Source organism: Aythya fuligula, chromosome 13 (genome assembly GCF_009819795.1).
Source record: "Aythya fuligula isolate bAytFul2 chromosome 13, bAytFul2.pri, whole genome shotgun sequence".
Classification (NCBI taxonomy): domain Eukaryota; kingdom Metazoa; phylum Chordata; class Aves; order Anseriformes; family Anatidae; genus Aythya; species Aythya fuligula.
Genome location: NC_045571.1, coordinates 1,913,284 through 1,940,504, shown reverse-complemented (window position 1 = coordinate 1,940,504; position 27,221 = coordinate 1,913,284). Strand labels below are relative to the sequence as shown.

General features: G+C 35.8%; 1 protein-coding gene across 2 annotated transcripts in view; it reads left to right on the top strand.

Annotated features, from left to right (window-relative positions):
* TENM1 (teneurin transmembrane protein 1) overlaps positions 1 to 27,221 on the top strand; it is a 908,570-nt gene that overhangs the window by 198,162 nt on the left and 683,187 nt on the right. For both annotated transcript variants that reach the window (XM_032196349.1, XM_032196354.1), the window contains exon 4: positions 8,256 to 8,345. The gene's annotated coding sequence lies outside the window, so the exon portion shown is untranslated. The remainder of the gene's footprint in view (positions 1 to 8,255; positions 8,346 to 27,221) is intronic.

Below are 27,221 nucleotides of genomic sequence, written 5' to 3'. Positions count from 1 at the left end.
TGCTTAGTCACTTTAATAATTTGATTAAGTTTTTCCATTTTAAATTCATTAAAGTTCATTATATAGAAAAAGACAGTGTTTTTTTCATGGGATCTCTCTTCTGCTCTTCCTTCTGCACCATCCCTCAAATAATCTAGTAGGTGGTAGTGTATAGTCATATAGTCATTCATGTAAGTTCTGATTCTTCTCAGAAGTTGCTATATGACAAGATTTTAGGATAGTCAGTCTTGTGGTTATAAAAAATATTATTTAATTGGTTGAAAGTATCATCTCTGGTATGCGATAACATAGTAAAAAATAAAAATAAAATAAAATAAAAAAGCTGTTGTTCACCAATATGAACTTTTTTGTCTCACTCAGCATCTTTCTGAATAAATCTTATGTAGAAAGCCATGTAGCAGAATAAATTGTTATATTATTTTTCAGTTTGCATGTCTATCTAAATTCAATCTCTTAATAAAACTCAGTTATTGATTATTATATTTCTAATTTGCCTCACGGCTCTTCTACACAATTATGGCAAAGAAACAAAACATAAAATAATTTACCTGCAGAGAATTATTCCAAAAAAGGTGTGGGGGGAGGGAAATAGAACATAAAGCTGAATTAAATTTGTTATCCAGCTGTAAAGCTAGTAGAGAGCTTCAGCAAGCAGAAAGTTTTATGTAAGTTAAGTTGTGTAGATAGCTATACTAGAAGTATTAAAACGTAAAAGTTATAGATAGTAAAAGCTAAAGCATGTTTGGCTTATGAGGCTGCCGAGTTCAGGATACCTAAACATTCTTAGAGGTGAGAATTCTAACCACAGGCCTTCTGCCTTTCATCCTAAACCACAGAATTGGACAAGGTTTAGTTTGGGGTTGGTCTCCAGTTTCTAATGCTCAAATCTCTCTCTGGAAGTTCAGTTGAGAACTACATTATGATTTATGGTGCTTCATAAGTGTATTATCTAATGACAGTTTTGTTAATCACAATACTTTTTTTTTCACTTTTTTTTTTCTTTTTTTTCCCCCTGGATATACATTTTTAATATTCAAAGCAGTAGTTTCTCAGAAATAAGTATTGAAATGCTTACTGCCTACAACCTAACACACTGAGCAGTTACCCAGAGGTGCTGGTTCAGATGTGCACAGGGTTGTTTCTGGAGAAGGGGAAAAAGAAGGAAAAGAGAAAGGATGAGATGCAGCAACCTGGTCAAACAGGTACTTAGCTCCTTGCATGGTGAAACTGTTTGTGCAGTCAAATATTTGACTTACCAAAGAGTCTAGTTACTTGCCTAGTTTTTGTATGACAACAACAACAACAACAAAAGATGCAGTTGTCCTCAGAATAATTAACTATCTCAGTGAGTAGAGTATTCTGATGAGATTTGTGATGATTTTTTATTTTTTTTTAATGAGACTTACAGCGAACAACAGCAAAAACTTGAGTCTTTATCAGATCTGAATTTGGATTACTTTTTCAGTATAATACAACAGCTCACAAGGGAGTCTGAAAAAATTCCCCCCGGAATACGCTAGCCCTGAACTGCCCAGCCTTTAGGCTGTTGGGTGAGGAAGTGAAGTTTCAAGTTCCTTCACATCTGCTTATTCTTATATATCATAAATAACTTTGGTCTTAGGCTTCTCCAAACTTGATTTAAATTATAATTATATATGTAATTATATATAAGTGTCAAAGCACTTCAACTACTCATAGCATCCAGTTAGGATGTAGTTTAGGGTGCTGTGAGTAGCATCCTAAAAGATACTGCAAGCTAATCCAATTCTATGCAAGCTATGAAATGAGGAGCAACTCCACTGTACAAGAGAAATGTGTCCGTACCTGGGAGAGGTGGTTCCTCAAGAGAGGGAAATTGATAAAATATATGCCAGCCAACTAACAAATGTCCAAACCTGACCGTGTATTTTTGGTCTTAGAAATAGCTGGTATGAAACAGTATTGTACAATAATGACATGCATGGAAACTAGAAGTTTGGGTAACTTACTGTTTACTAAAAACAAAACAAAACAAAAAAAAAAGATGCTACTGATAACAACTGCCACTCAAGTATATTTTTCAATATTGAGACAAAGTAACGAAACTGTGGTCCCACACTAAAAAATTCAGTATCCTCTGGAAGTTTAGGTGAGAAACAGACTTCACTCTTTACCGTGTCACCTAATGAACAAGCAACAATAAAGGGGACTCTATAGGATGCATTGGATTCATGCTGGTGGTAGTCTTAAATGTTTCAGCACATTTTCATTTTTGAGAAGAGGTTATCAAGGGCAAAGCATTGCTACAGATATTGTTACGCTTCTGTCTCACATGGTTTTGTATTGTATATTCTGTAAGGCTAAGCATGATCAGAATTTAATGCAACAAGTCAATACAGCAAAGGATTTTCTTCCAGAAGTAACTGAATTAGAAAAGAAAATCTTGTGGCAAAATAGTGAATATATTTCCTGTGGCAGTGAGATACCTCATTATTTATTTGACCTTTCAAAATTCTATTCATTTAAAACTTAATGTAAACTTTAAGAGATGTGCTTGATATTCAGAAAATATGAGATCCAGTAATAGCTCTAAAATGCAAGGAAACTTTTTTTTTTTAAATATAGAACATACCTCTTAAACCTTGATGACCTTTAAAACTAGAAGAAACATCTTAAGTAAGCACACTAACATCATAACTGTGAGGTATTGGAGGCAGTGATAGCTGAAATGTATTTGCTACCAATTTGTGCATTCAAATATGGGGAAAAAATAACATTGTCAAGCTGTTTTTAAAGTTTGCTTGTTTGTTTGTTTGTTTTATTATGAGACCTTTAAGGTTTTGAGGCAGTTGTGGATTTATTTATTTATTTATTTATTTATTTATTTATTTAATGCTATTGATTTCTCAGGACATGGTTGAATCTCATTTGTTCTAGGACTCCTTTTAGGACATAGGAACAGGATATTGATTCCATTTCCTCTGTGCATTACGTGCACATGCTTTTACCTATACCTGGCTTTCCATGTGAAAATGGAACAATTATGACTCTATGCAAGTGCTAGAAGAGATTTTAGGGCCTGATTAGTCTGATTAGTAGTCTGATTTCAGAGCCTGATTCTTCTGTTGTCATTTACTAATTCAAATACAAATGCTTATTATTATGGGCAATATGCAAAAACATGGCCTTTATTGCTTTGGAAGGTTTGGACTCTGATGTCAAAGACCAGCTTTGACAGAATAGCAGAAGAAAGAATGACTTGTGTGCTTAAGGGCTAAAGCCATGAATTCTGAGTTGCAGGTGGATGAGGTGAGAGAAGCATTCAGTTTAAGTCAGTTGGGTTCTTCTCATCCATTGGATGACTTGTATGTTTCTCTGCAGTGGGAAAGGACGTGTTTCTCTGCACCAGGAAAGGGGTTTCTTCCATTTCCTCTTGAAGTTAGAGTAATGACAGGCTTGGGCAGTTTTTGTGCATGTCTTACTCATTGCTTTTTTGGTTTGGGAAGCAACTTTATGATCTAAAGTAGATTGTCTAGGAGAGCATGACCTGTTAAACCTCACTTTCAGTTGTCCAGACTAGTCAGCAAGATGGAAAAGTCTCTCTCCATCTTGTTTATATCTAGTTGTGTTTCACCAGCAAATAGGCTCAAATAATTAATAAATCGATCTTACAAAAATGTATGGGGGGATTGAGCTGCCTTCCTTTTTCTCTTGCCAAGTCACATTTACCCTTCTGAACCATTACAGAAAAATCTATGCTCCATGCAAAATTCTTATAATCCAAAACTGAATAGAAAATTGCCATAATGTGTTCATCCCCTTGTGATGGACACAACTTAAATCCCTGATGGAAGCATTCCAACCTTCAGGCTTTGTAGGCTGAGATCTCATTCTCTTTTCATAGTGTGCAACTCATGTCATGTCTCATCTCTAATCATTTTGTAAATTATTGCTAGTGTTAAAACTCACAATCATCTATTGCCGTTGCTTTCCTTTTAGTGCAAACCCTAAGTAAATAAATGAGAGGCCATATCTGAGCCCCAAACATAACCAAAGCCAAGGATGGAGAAGGCACTTGTTCATGATTACTCAACTGTTTGGCATCACAGCTTCCCAGTTTTTATTTATTTCGTTAGACTCACAGTTTTCCCACCCCCTTCATGCTGGGACTGACCTAGAGGAGCTGGGGGTGGAGGGATATATGCCAGGACACCCTGCTTTGATGTACCCTTGGAAGCACCACAGCCTTTAGCAGAGTAACTGTATAGAATTTGCAGCTGTTGATGTGGCTCTTACAGGTCAGAAGGGAGGCAGATCTCACTGGGATTGTTCCTACCATAACGCGCCCTGTGCCAGCTGGCATCACCAGCAAGGCGTCACCGATGGGCTTTATGGGCTACATGGGGTCTGCCTGCAGCCCTGTACATGGGCAGGCTGGGGGACTGGGATCTGCTGGATTACATGGTAGTCTAGCAACGGCCTCCACAACTGAAGGAAATGTTAGTGCTGCTAAATTGTGCTAACAGATGCAAAGAGACTGTGCTGCAGAGGACAGTCTTACTGATTCCTTTAGCTGCACAACTCAGTAGTTCTTAGTGAAGGAGACAGGTAAAACCAAGCTGTGGATTTAGTAAAATTATAACTACGTAATACATAACTGCTTTATGACAGTATGGACATAAGGAAGCAGGAGAATATAATTCCTCCAGTATACAGCTTTAACACTTTAGCTTATGTTTCTAGGGCACTAATGATTTCAGGGAGACCACTGTTTCCTCTGTGACACCTGATCACAACATCTGTAAAGCAGTTTCCATTTCAGATGATGTAGGTGATTTAGCTTTCTTTTTCATTATGGGAATAAACCACCATGGAAACCATGGTATACTCTCATTTCTCCTCTCTGTGCTTTCATCCACCAGTCTCTGTTTCAATACACTGTTTATTCAAAAGCAAACATCTGCATTGTCTCTATATTCTACCAAGTTTTCTCTTGCAGAAGAGACTTCTATGTTGCAAATTTTCTCTGGCACCTTCATCCGAAAAAAATACTATAATCAGAGGTAAATTAGCCCTTGTAATGCCTATTTTCCATCAGTAAAATTTCACTAAACAGTGTGCTATTAATACCTATTAACTTCCTGACAAGAAAAGATGACTTGATATCGATTATACATGTATTGTGTTGCTCACAAAGCCTAGATATTCACTGAAGAATCCATTAATTGAGAAATTTGTTTTGACTTTCTTTCTAAACCTGGAAAGAGATATATTTATATAATGAGTCTTCTGTTACAGTTTAATATTTCATAATTTATGGTGTTTAAAAAGGATGGATTTTTTTCCTGTTTTAGTGTTTTGGTTTTAGATTATCTTGTTTCATTATCCATACCTAATTGTTCACAAGACTGAAAACTGATCTTGATTTTGGGATATCTTTAGTGGTACTTTCAGCTGAATCTGCTCCTCTGTCTGGCTCATCTTATTTGTGCTGGCAGAAAGGGAGGGAGAAGGAACCTAGAGCATGGACAGGTGGGAGGGCAGAGTAATTTAAACTCATCTAAATCCAGCAGGAATGTGAGCGATCCAGTGGCAAGCCACTTCAGGAAGCTTAGATCATGTAAGTAGATCAAAAGTAGATCATGGAGAGAAGATGAGGGACAGTGAGGAAGGGAAGACTAAGACAGCCAAAAATTCAGATTTGCAATCCTATGGAATTGCACCCCTAATCCCTGGGACTGGACTGCTCAAAATCTGAGGAAAGAGCAAAGACTGTCAGCTTGATTTAGTCTAAATCCATGAATGCTTTCAGTTACAAATTTTAGCTCTGTAAATTTTCCAAAGGGCAGAGCTTAAAATGATCAAAGGGTGGAATTGGAATACCTCTTTTGACGAAGCTCCGGAAAAGAAAACCTGGTGGTTTTTTTTGTGCTATGAGTTTTCAAGATATTTTAGTCTTTTGCAGTGCAAAATGCACTTGTGAAGAAGACAGGTTACAATGCAAGTAAGTTGGCAAGACTGAAAAATAAATTTTTCTAAAGATTTTAGAAATAAAGGACTGCATTATATGCATAACAGACTTTTTTCACTGTGCTGTATTTAGTAAAAAGTATGTATTCACTCTTCCATTACGAACAAAGTCATATCCAAAACTTTCTGAAGTATTTGGAATTTGGGATATGTTCATTTGTTTCATGTCTTTCTCACAGTCCTTTTTTAACTCAGATCTTAAACATCCATGAACTGGTATCTGCTTCGGGGGTTATTCCACAAGAGGACTGAGGTGTGCTGTGGTTACTTGAATGTAACTGTGTGTATGTTGACAAGTGGCTGCATGATGAGGATGTAGAAAGTAAAGCACAATTTTCCTCCAGTCTGTGTTCTCTCGCTGGTCTGGATCTGAAGTTTTGGTTCTCCTTCAATGGAGTCAAATTTGTTTAAGTGAAAATTTAAGACAAGGATGACTGTGTAGAGAAGCAAAAGGCATTACCTAGAAGACAAAAAAAAATCTGCTCCAGGTATTTTAAAATCACTGGAGAGATAGGTTTGTTTAGGAAACATTCTCTCAACAATTTTACATTTAATAACCATAAAATCGATCGTTAGGTGCCATAAAAGCACTGAGAATGGTTTAGAAATGAATGATGAATGAAGCGAGAATTCAAAAACAAATAATAATAATTTGTCAAGAGATGTTCAAAAATGTTTTTATATATAATGATTAGTTTTACCTTAATTATATAAAAATATAAATCATTCAAATTATTGTGCATATTACTGAGTGAAAAATAATTGCATTTTAAATTACATTGAAGAGACCTGGCAAACAAACTGGTAATTAAAAGGAGTTATCATATAAACAAAAAACATCAAAGCCTATACACTATGGATTTTTTTATTCCTGAAGTTGAAATCAAGCTAGGCAGAGGACTGATTGAAATTTATCCCAGAGTAGCTGAAATGGGAATGAAAATTAAAAATGTATGTACTATAACTTCAATATAAAGCTCAGATAAAAATCACAAAGTCACTGTCAAGGTGAATTCCTCAAGAAAGAATACAGACCAGGCAGCTGAATTGTTTTTCTATGGCTTGCATAATTATTTTCCAACAAATTAAATATTTTCTTGTACTTTCTGTATAATGTACTCTTTTGTATCTGTATTTCACTAGATTTTTATTTTGGTCTCATTTTCTCTTACCTTTATCTAACCTTTTCATTCCTTCTGTTTTCTTTATACTTTCATTTTTAAAATTTCCTTCAGAAGCGAAAACTATAAATAGTGCTATTTTGTGCTTGCAGAAAGATACTGCACAGCAGTCCACGTAGAAGATTCAGTACTTCTGCGTAATCCCCAGCACTTCTTCGTTTCAAGCATAGAAGAGTCTTGCACATATAGTGAAGGTCAAAACTTGAGTTCATGGAATCACAGAATGGTTTGGGTTGGAAGGGACTTTAAAGCCCATCCAGTTCCAACCCTTTGCCATGGGCAGGGACACCTCCCCTTGGGCAGCCCCGGCTGCCCAAAGCCCCATCCCTCCTGGCCTTGGATACTTCCAGTGCTGGAGCATCCACAGCTTCTCTGGACAGCCTGTTCAGTGCCTCACTACCCTCTGAGGGAAGAATTTATCCCTAATATCTAATCCAAACCTCCCCTCTTTTAGTTTAAAGCAGTTCTTATCCTTTTTTTTTTTTTTTTTTTTCTATATCTCTATATCTTTTCTACTCCCTCCATTTGTTCTATAGAGGGGTCTGTTGTCTTTAAGTGAGATTAAAATATATATATGTATACATAAAAATGTGTATTTATATATGAGATTCCTATCTGGACACAGTCACTATCTTGAGGAGTTCCCAAGTCTATGGAAAAGGCTTAAAAAATATTATTATTCTCATCATAATAGTTCCATTAAAAATGAGAAACCTGAGCTCTTGTCTAAGTTTGTGTCAGAGCTAGCAATGTAAGAGCAATTCCTTGAATCCCATTCTAAAATGGTAGGCTCAGAAGTACCCTTCTTTCAAGCCAATGAATTTCGAACACAAATACCTTTTTGAGATTACTTGTATTTAGTTTCTAGAATTCAGTATTTGACTTCCATTTTAGGTGTCCTCAATGAACTTTCTTAAGCCACTGTATGCAGGGTAAGTGGTGGTTTTCTTAGGAAGCTAAGAAATGGGTTTATTATGTTGAATAAACTGAACAAAGATGTATGCATACAGCTAGATAGACCACTTTCTCATTGGGGACCTCATTTTCTCTCTTTCTTCCTTTCAGTTGAAACCTGAGGGTTTTGTATCACATGACTTGTGAACTGAAGGAGAGCTGAAGAACACACCAGTCCAAATTTCAGTGCATCATACTGTGGTAAGTTCAACTTTTTGTTGTTTTAACAACTTATTTTTTTTCCACTTAGAAGTGAAAAGACATAATGAATGCATATGATGAAACTGATACTTTTTCAGGTTTCAAATTAAATAAGATTTTTCTTCTGTATTAATGATATTTTACATCTGTGTTAAACTATTGAAATTGCTATTTTATTATTATTTTTTTTATGCTGTGTGATGTCTGAATTTTTTTCATGGGCTGGATCCAATTTTTTTTTTTTGGTACTGGTATAAGTTTTTGTCTTTTGGACACTGAAGGGTTTTATTCTTGTAGAGTCTGATGGCTCTTATTGATTTGATGTCCTCTAGAAATCTCTTTGGAGGAAAATGCTCTCCTTACAGAGGTAGATTAACTGTTTGACCTTTAAGCACTGCATGAAAATCAACTCTCTTTTAAATGCAAAAATGTCACCTGGTGATAAAAGGGACTTCTTAATGTGTTAGGGAGAAAACTGAAGTTTTTCATAGGATTGTTGCTAGAGCCTCACTCTATATTCTGCAGCTTGCCTTGTGGCAGATTGTTTCATTATCCAGAAGTATCATTAATCTTTTTTATTATCACCTTAAAAATAAACAAACAATGATTTTGTTGTGGTTGACACAAGTAGTGCATTTTAATTTTGTAGGCTTGTATTATTGACTTAGAAAAGCTCTGCAACATTTCGGCTTGAAATACTGACTTACAAATATGAAAATGCTTTTCAGATGTGTAGAAATATAATGGCATCTGTTGTGCATATTAAACAAAGTATGTGATTTTTATCTCTTCCACATGGAGCTTAACATTAACTAGGAAAGTTGATATTAATTAATTTTAGAAATAATAACTTGACATTCATTTTGCTTTCATGCAAATAGCTATGCTGTTCTGTGGGCGATACTGAAAGCAGGTCTCTAAGCAGAAAGAGGAGTAATCTTGGGTCACATGATGGAGTTTATTTCAGTAATAATAATTGAAAATTCAATTGATTTGATATTCTACCTCTGTGATTTCTTTCTTTGTTTTACAACTTGGCAAAATTCTGTTTTCCTTCTTTCTTTATTAGTATCTAACCAAAGTAATAGTGGTGTTTATGATAGATTAATTCAGGATTAGTTCTTGGTTTTTAGATATGATTTTCTTAATTCTAGTGTTTGTGAACATGGACAGCTGACAATCTACTGGCATTTATTTCTGCTTTTGTCAAGATAATTTAAAATTAATGTAATAAACATGCACTTGCGAAGGAAACACTTCAGAACTCTTCTGGTAATGACTTCATGAAACTTATGGCCTGAAATAAAGTTTTGTTTCATTCTCTGGTATTCAATTCCAAGAAGACATTAATGTCCTTGGGAAAAACAAACAAACCAAAAAAACAGTCCCAAACTACCAACAAAAAACATAAATCAGACGTGGATATACTTGGCTGGTCAGTAAGGATTTATAAGTATAATATTAATGCAACTGAAGAGAGATAATAAAAATTACTTAGAAAGTTGTAGGGGAAATCTAAGTAGCTATGTCTTTTTGTCTCAGGGTTTCAATTCTCACATATTTTCTCTCTTTCTATTGGTGTACTTTATACTTGCTAAACTGATACACTTAAGTAAGAAGCAGTGATTTAAAACAAAACATGCACAAAACAATAGTAACCAGGCAAAATATTTGTAATGGCTGCTACTTTGGAGAGTTTAAACATTATTTTTTCTTCCTCAGACTTGGCCGAGATTCATTAAGCACTAGTAGCACGTTGATGAAATTGATACTACCATAAATTATAATAATTTAAAGACTGCTTATTTAGCAATTTCATAACAGGTGCTTTTTCTTTATGCCTGTAAAGGAAATATTTACAGATGGATATGTTTGTGTAATCAATGTAATTTTAAACTGGCTTTCTTAAAGTCTCTTCTTCTTTTAGCCTGGCTCAGTTGTGATTACTAAGGAAAAGAGGTTCTGGTGATTCGATTTCTGTGAGAGCTCAGGGCAAAAGCATCATATTTTCTTGCTCTTCCTTGGATTTCATCCAAAGCCAATTCTGTTTAATCTGCCTGCTGCTGCTCTGGAAGTGACATCTGTTCAAATTTACACTCTTTATCATGGCTGACATGTTGTTTGTGTGTCTGTTTACCCCAAACCCTAGTTCTAACTGCCTCTTGCAGATAATTTGTGATTTCTTCTTTCGGTCTATCACGGGTTGCTAAGCATTGAATTGCTGCATATGGAGCTTTGCTATTATTTTTTATTTCTTTTCCTCAGATTTGCAATTATGTTTTGAGGAAGAATGAGAAGTCTAGATGCAAGGTGTGTCAGGAAATGTACAGAGGGAAGGTGGATGAGAAGTGAAGGAGCTTGGGGGGCAAAAGGGGAGCACACAGAAAATGTGTATATATAGTAACCTGATAAGGAACTTAGTAAAACGTGGGCTCTGATCTCTATACATCTCTCTTGTGAAATAAATAGATAATATTGCTTTCATAATTTTAGCTACAGTAGATTTAGGCAAAACAACTAAATTCAGACCATATTTTTCTGGAAGGGATTTCCATAATAATTTATATGTAGGTAAAATATTTTATACTGTAAGAATTCAAAAATCATTAATTAGATCTCAAAAGCAATGAGATGGCTTTCAAAACAGAATAATTATTCCAAAATATTAAATCTGGACACTTTAATATTCCTTGAAGTTTTGGCTAAATGCAGATTAGCATTTTCAGATGTTTCCCAGAGTTTTCCAACCATAAAATTTCTATCTAAAATTGAATATGAGACACTCATGTAGTCATCCTAGGAGCCTGAAATTTAAGATCAATGTTGTGAGCCTTGCAAAGAAGATGATGAGCTGTCATCTTTACATATCTGAGGACAACAATCTTTCAGATGCACATTACTGTGTAACATAGGTACTGAAAAATAAGCCTGAGACAATCTTGAATTGCACAGTTGCGGAGCTTCACAAGAGGAATAAACTGCTCTTATTCCCTTCTCTTATTGTAGAGCAGAAATGTGGGGATTATTGCTCCTGATCTTTCTTTCACCAAAAATAAATAAATAAAGTTTTGGTATTCGCTATGATACATGTCAGGGAAGATCAGTTACTGAAGCAGATTAAGTGCTCAAATGTACAAAAATAATTTAAACTGAAATTTGATGTCCTGCTGAAATATCAGAGAACAAAAAATAAATGAGTATCTTCAGCACCATTTTTAAATATTTGGACCTGAAATATGACTGAAATACATAACAAAAATATCGAGGCAGATTCAAATAAATTCCTTTATTGGTCTTTGGTGCTACAGCATTTACCACATAGACACTTCCCACATCCTACAATGATAAACTCTCTAGTTGGATTATTCTTTTTTGCTTTTTGTGTTTATTTTTCTCATTATATGTGCATAACCAGGACAACTAAAAGCTGAAACATGATTTAATATTTTACATAGACGATGGATAAAAAGTAATTAATTGTAAATATATATTATTAACAAAAAATAATAATAATGTTCTATCTTTGCTGAAGGGAAATTATCCAAAGGAGACATTTTCTCTTATCTTGTCCTAGTGTCCTGGAGTTTCAGTGAGTCCAGTCTTAACATGAAAATGGGGTCTGTATTATTTCTAAAAATTGTTATATAGGCACATCAACTCTCAGGGCAAGCCAGGTAAGTCAGAAAACAAGAGAAACAGCAGTGCACAGCCAATGGTTACAGTAGGCCAACTGCATGCACAGAGCAGTAAGTAGGTGCAAACAACCCACATGCAGCTTCACTTGTTCTTTTTAACATATGTCTGTATCAATCCCATCCCAGGCCTCCCCAACATGTGCCTGCTGGCTGACTTGTTAACAAATAAAAGCTGACACACCTTTGAGCCAAATACGCACAGCTGCATGATCCATCTCTAGACTATGCTTTACTTCTACCAGATGACAAAAGACTAGTTTACAGAAACAGTGAAATTGTGCTACATAGGTAGAAATCTTTTTCTCATCATCATGTTCCCTTCCTTTTCTGTGTTACTTCCTTCCTGCCACATACTTAAAACAGTGTTCATGCATCTCTGTCACATGGGAAACAGGATTTGTTTTTCTTCATCACTTCATGGTTTTCAAACTTTGTTTTATAATTTGCATAGGAATTTTGCTGCTTGTCATGGTTGGATTCTTGTTTTTATTTCTATGCAGTATTTGCTGCTTGTCAGTGCACAATGAGAGCGTCTTTGAAGGTTAACAAAGTTGATGAAAATCTGTCAGCCATTGTTTCTGCATCTGCTTTTTCTTCTGTTAAACTCCCTATACATAGGCCTGTTGCCTGTAGGAAGTTCTTACATCCTTCACACTGACATATTCCAAAAATCTTAAGAAAATGTGAAACCAGAAGAATGAGGTTACTATAATGGGGAGGTCTTCTGAAACTCTTCTTTTTAAAGGATTAATGGATATAATAATGGATTTTTGGATATAATAATGGATATAATAATCTAAATACATATACATTAATGGATATATAATCTAAATACAGTGGCGAGCTTCCACTTCTGAAAGAAGTTACATACAGGGAACACAAAAGCATTTGCATTGTCTCCTTAGATCATTTTATATATAATGCATTTACCCAAATTCAGGCATGCACCACAAAATACTGAATGCCATGTGCTGGAGATCAGGAAGTCATCAGGTAACCCTGAAAATGGATAGTCAAGCTGTATAAAAACAAGAATCAAATTTCTGTTTGTCTCAGGACTATTATTTCCACTGATACAGATTTTTTGTTTGTTTGTTTGCTGTTATTGCAAATCCATGGCTGCTTTGCTCGTGATTATATTTAACTCCACCTCAGAATTACTGCAGAAATTAGATAAGATCACTGTTTGCTTTTCTTTTCTCTTTTCATCTATCCACATGTTAAGCATTTTTATCCTCTGCTCATGATCATGATAATTTAATTATTTCCATATGCCATTCCTTACAAGCTTCACTAAATTTGTTACCTAACTTGAGATGCTTGAAATTTTCTCTTTAATCATATCAGCAACATATATATTATGTCTGTTGAATGCTCAGCAGAGGATGGATGTAAAATCCTTACAAGAGCTGTGTGCAGGAGCTAATGACTTGTTGATGTTGACACAAACTGACAATTTGATGGATTTTGCTATGTGAAAATTTACTTTCTTTTGCAAGCCAGATTTGGAGAACATTATCAAAGCTGAGGTTTTGTACATCTCCTATTGTTCTGTCTACACTTTCAAAACACTAAGCTAACAAAATAACGCACTTCTGGTTACCATTGTAAAGTGGATTGGAAAATACCCAGCTTTGCTTTGAGCTGTTTTAATAGAAACCAACAAGTAAGATGGAGCTAAGTTTGCTGGTGATTTCTGTTGGTATCTAGACAGGACTTATCTTATTTCACCGGGTGTTTCACTTGCTATCTAGAGATGTAAGTGTGTGCACAATGGAAATTCAAACCAACGTTGGTAGTTTTGAGCCCAGTAGAAGTCCCTTATTAGACTGCTGCAAGAATGTAATGGTAATGATGGTAACAGACCTGCTCTGTCCTCTTTCAGCAGCCAGACAGATTGTAAGCAGAATACGTTTTTGCTGGAGCAATTTTTGTTTTGTTTGTTTGTTTTTAGTATCATGAATTTACTTTAAAAAAAAAAAAAAAGTTAAGTGCTCTTAAGGGATTCCATGGTCTCCCACCATGCATGTACCCAATATCAACTTTTCATTTTCATCTATGCTGCTTTATTAATAATAATAAATCTCCTCTGGGGCAGAAAGTACATAAGGGTTTCCATACAGAATAACTTCTTTAAGTTAACAATACTAACAGGCAACTAATACTGAATAAACGAAACTGAAATGGAAACATTGAAGCTAGATAAACTTCTCTTCCATAGCACATTCCTCTATTTTTCTAAAAAAAGAATTACTTTCTAAAAAAAGAATTTTTTCTAAAAAAAGAATTTCCTCTATTTTTTCTACTAAACTTACTTTACTATTTACTTAAGAGCCTATTTCAGAATAATACTGAATGTTCAGTTTTCTGAAGTAAGTATGCTTTCTTAATTCTCAATTACGAGAATTACACAGGCATCTGATTCCTTCAAAAAACTGTTGTTGGGACACTTAGCAAAATCCTATTTTATCAATATATGGATTCAATCAGTTTCTCTTTGCATGGCAAGGGTTTGTACTATGTCTGCAAGTTATATTTTTAATTATTATTCTTTCTGCTTTTATTATATTTTTGGAAGTAGGGTAGAGAAATAGGAAGAAACAGGAAGACTGTGTGAACAAATGGATGCATTCAAAGGCAGAAAAAAGGCTAACTGCAAAGAAGATGTATTTGTAATCACATTGATTACTGTACTCCTTTTTGCTCCACCTTCTGTTATATGCTGGCTTTTATATGACACAGAGAGCATGTTAGTCTTTATTGGTTATTTGCCTTTTAAGCTGAATTTCTGAATAGATTGAATTTATTATATATTGTTGTTCAGCATCAGATCGGTAGATTTTTATCCTATGCAATTGCAGGATATTCATATCAGCATTTCAGTTACTAATTAAAAGGAAAATCTTCCTATCCGATCTTCCAGATGAGCTGCTCGTGGAATACAAATAGGAGCTGACATCTTTGATTTTGCTTTGTCTTGATTGTTCCATGTTATTGGAGAGAAGATTCTGGAACATATTGCCATCAGCACTGACATGGGGTCAAAGATGGCTTATAGGAAAATGCTGAGAGTTTGCTAAGCAAAAATTTTTATTTATTATTATAATCAGTATAAGAGAATGGTTTGGTAGAATTGTTAAATAATAATCATCTCAGTCTGAAGAAACACCCACCAAATATATAGTAAATTTACCACCAGAGGACATATAAATATGTTTGAAATAGTTACCTCTTTCAAATTATTGCTTATCTCTTCTTGTTTTACAGAATTATCTGAGCTACCACAGTTTTCACCTCTGTGGAGAAGGGCAATTAACCATAGTCCCATACTGAGGAAGATGTGGCTTTATTATTTTGTCTCGCAAAGCTTGATTCCCCTAACATTAAAAAATAAGCTGTTAGCATAAAACGAATGCAAATATCTCACATAAAATCAGCCATGCTTCTGTCACCAGCACTCGAGAAATGGCCAGAGATTCCCCGCGGCCTTAAGCAACCCGCTGCCATCATGCCTTTCAAAGGCTTCACTGAGCAGCCAAAGGGGGACAGGCTCAGTTAAGCATTAATGACAAATGCTTCGAGGAAAACCTTAAAACTGCTTTCTTAGCTTTCAGAAGAACTCAGTGTTTACCTTGGTCCTGGTAGGACTGTTGGATAGTGCAGCTCGTGATGGTATCAACGCAAGGCCTGACTCCATGATACCAATCACACCAATTGGCACCACGGTACCCAGGCCTTGGGCTGTTTCAGCGTGGAGCCCATTCAAGCTGATACAGGCTGGTACTCCACCTCATCAAGAGTTTAGTTTAATGAGCCACTTGAGTGCATTTTTTCTGTTCTAAAATCATCCATTTTATTTACCTTTGGTGTTATTAATGGCTCAGAATATTTCTTTTGAAATATTATTTCTTTAAGGACGTAGCGAGGCTGTGCAGGGACAAAATTAGGAAGGCCAAAGCTCATCTGGAGCTCAATCTGGCTACTGCCATTAAAGATAACAAAAAACGTTTCTATAAATACATCAACACAAAAAGGAGGACTAAGGAGAATCTCCATCCTTTACTGGATGCGGGGGGAAACTTAGTTACAAGAGATGAGGAAAAGGCGGAGGTGCTCAATGCCTTCTTTGCCTCAGTCTTTAGCGGCAATACCGGTTGTTCTCTGAATACTCAGTACCCTGAGCTGGTGGAAGGGGATGGGGAGCAGGATGTGGCCCTCACTATCCATGAAGAACTGGTTGGTGACCTGCTACGGCACTTGGATGTGCACAAGTCGATGGGGCCAGATGGGATCCACCCAAGGGTACTGAGTGAACTGGCAGAGGAGCTGGCCAAGCCACTGTCCATCATTTATCAGCAGTCCTGGCTATCGGGGGAGGTCCCAGTTGACTGGCGGCTAGCAAACGTGACGCCCATCTACAAGATGGGCTGGAGGGCAGACCCGGGAAACTACAGGCCTGTCAGTTTGACCTCAGTACCAGGGAAGCTCATGGAGCAGATCCTCTTGAGAGTCATCACGCAGCACTTGCAGGGCAAGCAGGCGATCAGGCCCGGTCAGCATGGGTTTATGAAAGGCAGTTCCTGCTTGACGAACCTGATCTCCTTCTATGGCAAAGTGGCGTGCTGGGTGGACGAGGGAAAAGCTGTGGATGTGGTCTACCTTGACTTCAGCAAGGCTTTTGACACTGTTTCCCACAGCATTCTCCTCAAGAAACTGGCTGCTCTTGGCTTGGACTGGCGCACGCTTCGTTGGGTTAGAAACTGGCTGGATAGCCGGGCCCAAAGAGTCGTGGTGAATGGAGCCAAGTCCAGTTGGAGGCCAGTCACTAGTGGCGTCCCCCAGGGCTCGGTGCTGGGGCCGGTCCTCTTTAATATCTTCATCGACGATCTGGATGAGGGCATCGAGTGCACCCTCAGTAAGTTTGCAGATGACACCATGTTAGGTGCGTGTGTCGATCTGCTCGAGGGTAGGAAGGCTCTGCAGGAGGATCTGGATAGGCTGCACCGATGGGCTGAGGTCAACTGCATGAAGTTCAGCAAGGCCAAGTGCCGGGTCCTGCACCTGGGGCGCAATAACCCCAAGCAGCGCTACGGGCTGGGAGAGGAATGGTTGGAGAGCTGCCAGGCAGAGAAGGACCTGGGAGTGATGGTGGATAGTCGGCTGAATATGAGCCAGCAGTGTGCTCAGGTGGCCAAGAAGGCCAACAGCATCCTGGCTTGTATCAGAAACAGTGTGGCCAGCAGGTCTAGGGAAGTGATCGTCCCCCTGTACTGGGCTCTGGTGAGGCCGCACCTCGAGTACTGTGTTCAGTTTTGGGCCCCTCGCTACAAGAATGACATCGAGGTGCTCGAGAGAGTCCAGAGAAGGGCAACGAAGCTGGTGAGGGGCCTGGAGAACAAGTCCTACGAGGAGCGGCTGAGGGAGCTGGGCTTGTTCAGCCTGGAGAAAAGGAGGCTCAGGGGCGACCTTATCGCTCTTTTTAGGTACCTCAAAGGAGGCTGTAGCGAGGTGGGGGTTGGTCTGTTCTCCCACGTGCCTCGTGACAGGATGAGGGAGTATGGGCTTAAGTTGAGCCAGGGGAGTTTTAGGTTAGATGTTAGGAAGAACTTCTTTACCAAAAGGGTTGTGAGGCATTGGAACAGGCTGCCCAGGGAAGTGGTGGAGTCACCATCCCTGGAAGTCTTCAAAAGACGTTTAGATGTAGAGCTTAAGGATATGGTTTAGTGGGGACTGCTAGCGTTAGGTCAGAGGTGGACTCGATGATCTTGAGGTCTCTTCCAACCTAGAAATTCTGTGATTCTGTGATTATGGGAGTGCAAACATCAACCTATGAAATATGTACAAACTCATGGCTGAGAAGTTTGATTTCATGGTTTATTTGCAATTTTCCAATTAAGCAAAAGAGCTTAAGACAGGTAGTACTGTTCCTGGCCTGTGGCTGAGCAAATGCTGTTTATATCAAAGTGGTTCAGAACTAGTCTGCTGTAAATACATGAACATAAATGTTTACAGGCTTCTCCTCAGATGAGCTTGGGTTAAAATCCTTTTGTTGTTGCTGATGATGATTTTTTTCCTGTTTCTACTGAAATTTAGCTGCATAGATTTAGGAAATGTTAGATACATGTTTATACAGAACAAACAAAACATAATGGCACTTGATGGCTCTTATTTGCACAAATATATGCAAAAGCTGTTTTCATTTTACCTTCTAAATTACACCATCTATTGTGGAACAGTCTGTAAGATTACATACTGCAACCTCACTTTACAACTCCAAATAGCAATGTACCCTCTGGTACTTTAGTAATAGAGATCCAGACCTTCCTTATTTTTCTAAGATAGCAAGAGGTGTACATAAAAATATTGCCAGGATACATTTCAATAGAAGCACCAAAAGCTGTGAGAACAGAGATTGATTCAGACTACATTTTTATTGATTAATTACTGTATTGAAACTGTCTCCCCCAGGGTTAAACATTCTTATTTCTGGAAGAACCAGAACCAGACTTGTGTTATGCTCCTAATTAAGTATAATTTCGCTGACCGCATGCTGTAAACTACCTGTGTAAGGCACTATTAGTTTACAGTGTTTCCTTATAGTTTCCACTGATTCATTTTTTATGGTATGTTTAGCTTTTCAAGATTAAAGGTAGCCTCTTTCATCTTTCTGTCATATCTTCCTAAGCAGAGGGGAAATTGGAGAAGACAGCTTTAATAACTTAACATACAGTAAGGAAGCAACACACAGGCAGAATATAAAAAAGCAATCTAAAATTCAGCACCTTAAGTGCCTGGAGCTTGAAAATGACTAAGGTGTTATAACTTAATGATATATTTTTGGAATCACATTTTGGACTAAAAATAAGGGAGGAAATACAGCTTGAGATTTGTGATAGAGTACATTGCTCTTTGGAGGATACTCTGTTACTTACTCATTGCAATGCAATCTGCACAGAAGTGAAAGCATATTTAAATTAGCATTTCTGCATTATTTAGCTTATGATAGGTGAGATCAGTGATTAAAAGTTATATTTTTTCCTGTTACTAAAATATTCCTCTATCCTATTCTAAATCCCAATAATGAATGTTAAAAATAAAAATAAAAAAGGAAACAACAAAAAAAAAAAAAAGAGAGAGAGAGAGAAAAAGAAACCCTTGCCTAAGTCTGAAATTTACATCAGCCAGCTATGTCATCACTGAAAATATCAATTAATAGCTGCTCAATTAACTTGTTTTAGATTGTCTTTGTATCAACATGTTATGGTCAGGCCTTCTGTCATCCAATCTAATTGTCTGAGTAGTCAAGGATTTGGGCAGCCCTTGAAGGATGCTCCAGCCTCATAACTTAGGGCTGTTTGGCCTGCATCAATGGTGGGCTTATACAGACTAAGAAAATGGGGTTTCAGCTATTGAATTTTAAAATAAAAATAAAATAAAAATAAAAATACTGAAAAAAGACTGAAAAGACTGAAAATACTCTCAAATCTGTATTAACTGTTTCAGTTGAAAAGAAAGGGGAAAAATGTGAAATATAAAAGTATTTTTTTCAACTTAAAAATGAAACATTATATTTCAGAAAGGATTAGGTGTTTTCTTTCAACATTTTAAAATGGATCTGTTTAATTTTTTATTTTTAAGTAGCATTTAAAAATGATATTTAAAAAATTTAATATAATTTAAAAATTATAAGATGCAACAAAACCTTTTTGCTAGAGAGAAGTGTATTGTAGTTTTGGTCAATCAAATCACTTCTCTTTCTCACATGTCCAACAACATCAATGTATACTATTTGGATTTAACTCAAACTCTGTTTTGTGTTTATCTTTTTCCTGCCTGATCTCAGCACTGTATACTCATCTCTAGCTCTAGCTAGGTGCGTCATGCATTACCTACTTGCAGGTAACATCCCGTTAACATCTCTGAGATTCAGGAGCCCACTCTCATTAGAACAGCTATAGCTTTCAGTTGATTGACATCAATCATTAGAGAACATGTGTGTTGTTTTTTGTTTTGTTTTGTTTTGTGTGTTTGTTTGTTTGTTTTCTTGCTGCTAGTAGAAATTGTCATTTTCTGTTCACACAACCCCCTAGATTAATAATGACTGATGAGTAAATGCCAGTATGCAAACTGGTTGAGAACAGCGAGACATGTCCCATTCCACTCTGAGTATTGCTGTTTAGTCATCTGTCTCTATCACCTCGGTTATGTAAATGTAAGGATGGGGAAACAGTTATGCAGAACATTTGATGCAGATGCCAATTTGTAGTCTTTAAATACCTAGTTGACACTGACAGTCATGCACTAGAATATGTTTGTTTGTCTGCTGTTTTTTTCCAGCTGAATAAGCTTATTTTTTGCTGTTTTTCTACAAGTCTTCCCTAAAAGCAGATAAACACTAGCAATCTGTACTTGACAAAAACATTTTAAAAAAATCAAATACGTTTTTTTGAGAAAATTAAATAATAATTTAAATTAAAATCTCTTATGATTTCTCTTCTATTTGTAATTTGGAAAATTTGTAATAAGGCAAAAAAAATTGTAATAAGGCATTTATAATAAGGAAAATTTATTACATTTTTTATGTATAGTCTCTAAAGTCCTTAAAAATCAACATTTATTTCAACAAGGGTTTTTTTCCATTAGTATTACCGTTGCCATAATATCACTGTACTTTTCCATAAATTAAAACGAAACAAAATAAAAAACTTTTCCCAAAAAATAAGGCTGATGCACCACTTTCCATACAGGCATTTCAAAGTACTATGATGCTGCAAATTTAGCAACTGTAACAAACTAATTTAAAGTTCCAAAATATTCAAATTTTTAAGTAATCTTCTGCCAAATAACCATGTAAGAATGTAAATGTAATCCTCAGATGTAGTCTTCCACGCCATTAGTGTTTTATGTTTTACTTAGAAAACACAGTAAGAATTCAGAATACCACTTTTTACTATGTAAATAATTTTGACACACAATTTTATCAAGCATTTCTGACCTCACAGAATGGAAGACTGTTAAGTTCTGTTGTGCATTTGGAAAGAATGACATTAGTTTATTGATTATTCTTCAAATGTTTTTCTGGCTTATAAAACAGGTTAAATACATACATTATTTTAAATTTGTGTTTAGTGAGCAAATGAAACAGCTCTTACCTAGAGCTCCAAGGTCTGTCATGTAATGCTCTTCAGAAAGAATAGAGAAAGGGAACTTAGGATTTTGCAGTGGACCATTGCACCATCAGGTTCATTACAGATATGTTCATATAAACTGATACTGGAGTTCTCAATCCTGGCATTGGCCCCCACCAAAATCTTAAAGTTAAAGAAGCTGACTTCCAGGACTTGCATATTGCATGAAATATCTGAGAGCAGGGTGCTTTCTTCAAACAAGCAAACATCATTTAACTTACATTTAAAGTTCTGAGTATAGTAGGTTAAAATTGAAAATACAGAAAATTACATATAATAATACTTTTGTCATAGAAGGGTCAATTCTTTAAAATACTGAATATGTCCAATATCATCCAGAAACCATCATCAAGGTTATTCCATAACTTCAGCTGAGCCTAATAAAGACATTTGGTAGAAATGACCCTATTTCTGAATTTCGTACTGCAAATGAAAACTATCAACTCCTTCATAGTTAAATTTATATTTTTATTTATTGTGAAAATCGATACACTGCTGTTTCTGTCTTCTGAAATGATGTTGCTATAATCCCAAATATTTCAATATAGGATGAAATAAATATAATTTACCTTCTTGTGCTCATTTGACTATTATATCTTTTGCAGTTAAAAATAATTAAGAATACTTTTGGAATAATTTATGTAGGAGTATTTTTTCAGCTTCCATTTTCTTGAAAAATCATTATTTCCGAATACATCAGATATTGATATCAAATGATATCAATTCATCTGATTCTATCAAGCACATACATCTTGGAAATAAGCAAGAAGTAATTTAAAACATCATGCATCATCATTTCAAGAGTTACTTCCACACTATATTATTGAATACAAATATATATACACTATATCATGAAACAGAAATAAGTGCATGATTTATATATGTAATTATTCAAAAATCCAGCTACTAAAAGGGGAGTTGCCAGAGGGTGTAAACATCTTGCCATGTATCTTGCCAGAGACCTGAAGGTGGCACTCTACCTGTCAGCCCACTGTCTGACTGGGGCTGGAGCTGTGTGCCCTTTGGCAAGAACTGCCCTTTGGCAGATCTGCTCTACAAAATTGCCATTTTTCTCCAGAAAGATATTAAACACTTCTGAAACAATTGAAAAAACAAAGGCTTTTAATCCCTGATTCCTAGGCCAGTAGAGCAGAAGCTCTTCTTTAGTCCTACTGCTTCAACAAATGGAAAAGGACTATTTAGTAAACTACTTGTCTGTTTGTATATTTGTCTATTTGCCACTATAAATAATAACATTGCCATGGTGAGGCATTTAAGATAAGCCAGCCTCTTAAAAATGAATATTTAATTCCCATCTTTCTGCATAATAACTTAGTAATAACTTATCGTGCTTCTTCTACGTAGAATCATAGAATATCCTGATTTGGAAGGGACCCACAAGGATCATCAAGTCAACTCCTGGCACCACATGGGACTACCCAAAAATTTAGACCATGTCTGCAGTTCCTGTCCCTTGCTTGCTTTGAAAATAAATAATATATGAGGTATTTAAAGCAGCTTTTTTTTTTTGTTGCCTACCTTGACTCAGTCCAGTCATACTGTAATAAAAACAAAACAAAAACTACTATAAAAAGAATAGAATGGTGTATGATATCCTGTATCCTGTAAATCAAGAAGGCAACCTTACATGGCAGCAAAAGTCTTTACAATGCATTTGTCTGCTCAGCTGTGTTAGTAAGCAAAGTAAGGACTTAGCTCCCTTTAGACCTGGCCCAAAATATGAAATGGATGCAGGAAATAGTTATTGGAATTGATATTGTGTAAGAAAAAAACAGCCATCCCCATAGTTAAGAGTTTGGATGTCATTTACTTTATTTTATATATAATGATAGTAATGTTCAAAAGAAATACAAGCTTCATGTGCATGTAGGAGTAAGTGAAGAAGAGAGAAATATTGCTACATGAAAAGATTTGAGGTAGAAAAAGAGGTAGAAAAAAAATGAAAAAACAGACTGGAAAATAATTTGTAAAATCCTTTCTGCCATTAATAAATTTGAAGAGCTTATTTCATTAGATATCAAACCATATGAATTTTTCAAACTTGAAATATTTTTAAATATGTAGTTTTAATGATGATATTAGAAGATGAACTAAAAGTAACATCAGGAAGAACTCAGTGCTTTTTATTTAACTTTAAATGATGAAAGCTTAGAAAGGTCTAAATATATATTTAAGACTTCATAGGTTAATCAACTTAGAGATTATTTTAATTCCTACCTATTACAGGTATCTAAATTGATTTAAACTACTTATTATTAATTCACACATTAGTTTCTTAGCTATTTGGATGGTACCGGTGTAGCTGTAGGCATGATATGATTAGGTGACTTAAAATCTCATTCACTTTAAGATGTCTGACCAAGTCCTGAGCTTAAATCCATGGAAGCCATGTTGACTCTTTCCACCACCCTAAAAAGAAGTTTATTAAGTCCTGAGAGTATTACTAATTGTTAATCAATTTAAATTTTGCTTGATTAATTTCATTTTCAGTAGATACTCTGTTCTTTTCCCTTTTCTTTTTCTTTGCAAATGTATTTTTAATTTGCAATCTTATCGACTATGTTAAATTGTCTTCATTTTATAAGTAGCTAATACCTCTCATTTTCCTCAATAAATCAATCAAACCATCTCTCCCACGTACTTTATATTACATAGTCATTTACATTAGTTTAAACAACTAATTGAATTACCTGGAAGTCATTGGTTCATACATTCCTTACTGCTGTGTAGCACAAAATGAAGCCAAGGCACAGGATAGATAAATATGTCAAAGTGTACAGTTCAGAGGAGGTAAGTGAGAATCTCAGTACTTGATCACAGAATCACAGAACTGTAGGGGTTGGAAGGGACCTCGAAAGATCATTGGGTCCAACCCCCCTGCCAACGCAGGCTCCCTAGAGCAGGCTGCTCACGTAGGCGTCCAGACGGACCTTGAATATCTCCAGAGAAGGAGACTGAACAACCTGCCTGGGCAGCCTGTTCCAGTGCTCCGTCACCCTCACCGTGAAGAAGTTCTTTCATATGTTGGTGCAGAATTTCCTGTGATCCATTTTCTGGCCATTGCCCCTTGTCCTGTCCCTACAAATCACTGAAAAGAGGTTGGCCAAATCCCTCTGTCTCCCACACTTAAGGTATTTCTAAATATTAATAAGATCCCTTAAACATTAATAAGATCCCCAATAACTAAAAATAATGAAGTTATTGATAACTCCATAAAGCAATTGCTGCTAGACTGAGGATCTCACAAACAAACAAACAGACAGACAAAAAATAACTAATGATTAAACTTTATTTCCTTTCATGACTTCTTAGTTCAGGTTAGTTTTTAAGAATCTGAGAGTGACCTAAAATCTTGTGAATTCCAGAGATGTGACTTTACCAAATTGTGTCACAAACTGGAGCTCGCTGAGTCATGACGTGGAATTTCTGATTTTCACCTTTGGATTTTGTCGTGCGAGTGTAACTGAGAGTGACTTTTACGTATATAAAAAACACAATTGATGATTTGATGTTTTGTTTTTTCACTTATCAGTAGAGCAGCAGGTTCCAAACACAGAAACCTTTTGACTATCCCATTCTTAAAAGCATTGCTTTTATATCCCATTAAACTCAAAACTCAAGTAAAAACTTAAAAATTTTGAGGAAAAATATGACTAATGAGAAATACTGAAAGGCATAATTTTCCACCGGTGATTGCTGCTTTGCCTTTTCGCTCAGCCATCCCAGCTTTCTCTGGAAGGCTGATGCTCTGCAGAAACACTCTGGGACATGTTCAATTGACCGTGAAGCTGATATGGTCTCTGAATGCAGTAGCATTGCCATCACTTGTGTCTTGTCCTCCAGACCTGGCAAGTCCACTTAGTCTGATCTCAATAGACACCAGGTGAACAGAATACACGTGAAGCTAACTGAATGCTAATCCACTCGTTTGATCTCTTTTAAAACTGTAGCTCCATTCATCATACTCAATGGTGGCATAGCCACTGTCCCAGTAAGATTAATTTTTTATGCTGCTTTCAAGAGTATTCTCCAGCCCCCTTGCAGATAAATGGAAAATGAATTGATATCCAACTTCAAGCTAATGCTCTACATAAGCATCATATTTCTGTCCAATAACTCTGTAACCTATCATTGTTACAAAAGACACCATTATAAATTAAAATCATTTTTTCAGTTTGTTTGGTCTATGTCTGGTTGCTTTGCACAACAGCTAAAGAGAGAAAGATATTTGGAAAGAAATGTGTTTGTAAAATCACAGAATTTGTCAGAATGACTCAAGGGCAGATGTAGTGCTTGAAACAACTTTTAATTCTCTTTTTATCTGATTAGATGTAAATGCAAGAATGTCTCATTAAAGAAATGCACAAGTTGTCAGGGAAAAAAGCATCAGGATCCAGATTCACTTGCTGCTCCTATGGATTTGTCTTTGTTTCTTATGTTCTTTTTTTTTTTTTTTTTTTTTTTATTTTTTCTTTTTTGTTTTTTATTTTTTTCTCCTTTCTTTCCTGTCATTATGAGCACAGAAGTGAACTGGCTAATTAAAGCTGAATCTCTATGAAATTTCTAGGAATGTTTCCGCACAATCTATAATGTTGTCAGAACTCTCTTAGGAAATGTAATAATATTTATATCAGACGAAGGATATTTTGATTTTGTTTTGTAACAGGATTTTATTGTAACTAATGTGAGCTTAAGGTTGCATGTAGTGCTGTGCTTCCTAAAACCTGAAGGGCTCGGTTTTGCCAGGATTGTTTTGCTTAGTAACTTGGGCTGGTAAACTCTCAGAAATTTCGGGTCACTTTTTAGGTTTGGGGCTTATGGAGAAGGGAAAGAATCTAGTTTTGGCCAGTAAATGCAAAGTGGTATATGTCTTAAATGATGCAAGTAAAATTTATTTTGGATCCTGATGACAGCAAACATCTCAATGAAGTAATTCACTTTTTTATATAATAACTAGAAATTAATTGGAAAATGAGTCTTTATCCATGGAAGATTTTAACTTCTCAGTGAAAAGTCCAGATCTGTCAAAAATTCTCCCGGCACAAAACTGTGGAAGTATTGCAGTAATTTTGACAGACCAGTAAAGAAACTTGGTAAAAGGTACACTCTAGAAAGAAAAGTGGTGATGAGAGAATTGAGATGGGAATAAACCAGATTATAATGGAGCAAACAAATTAACAAATAAAAGTATTTTATTTTTTTATGGGAAAGTTCAGTTTCTGAAATCTGATTTATTTTTTTCCTTATGGAAAAACAGAGATACTTTTTAATGAACGAGAGATACTTTTAATGAAAGAGATCCACCTTCTTCCTGTTGCAGAATGGGTATACCCTATAGTAGTGATACACTATCACATTTCCCCTGGATCTTTTAAAAAAATATGTATTTTAAAATTTCTTCAGATAATGCACAAATTTAGAAATACATGAATAAAAATATAATTATTAAACAAAATACCAATGGCGTGAGAAGTGGGATGGGAGCAACACAAAACTGAAAACCAGGAAAACTGTTTCTCAATACTACTTAGTTACCAAATCAGCGCAATTAAAAAAGCAATGCAAAAGGATAAGATTGTAGTGTACTTGTTTTAGAAAATATGTACATTTTGTTTTGTCCTTAGGTTGTTATAATATAATAGGAGCCCATATCAACCTCACCAGTCACTTGGTATGCTCAGATGTTAAATCTATCAATTAAATACTAATTTGAACCTAACTTTTGGCTAATATTTTTTAAGATATAGATTATCATTAACATTGCAGTGTGTGCTTTACTAGGTTGTGCAGTTTAATAATAGTTTTGCCTTTGTCTGGTTGATAATTTGGAAGAAGTAGAAAAATCATATCAGAAGTTTTAAGAAAAAAATTACAGAGGGAGAAATTTTAGTCATTGGTGTGTATGGTTTTGTTTCGATTCAGTTCATGATCTAATAGTATGTATGCAGTGTACAAAGGCATAGTCCAAGAAT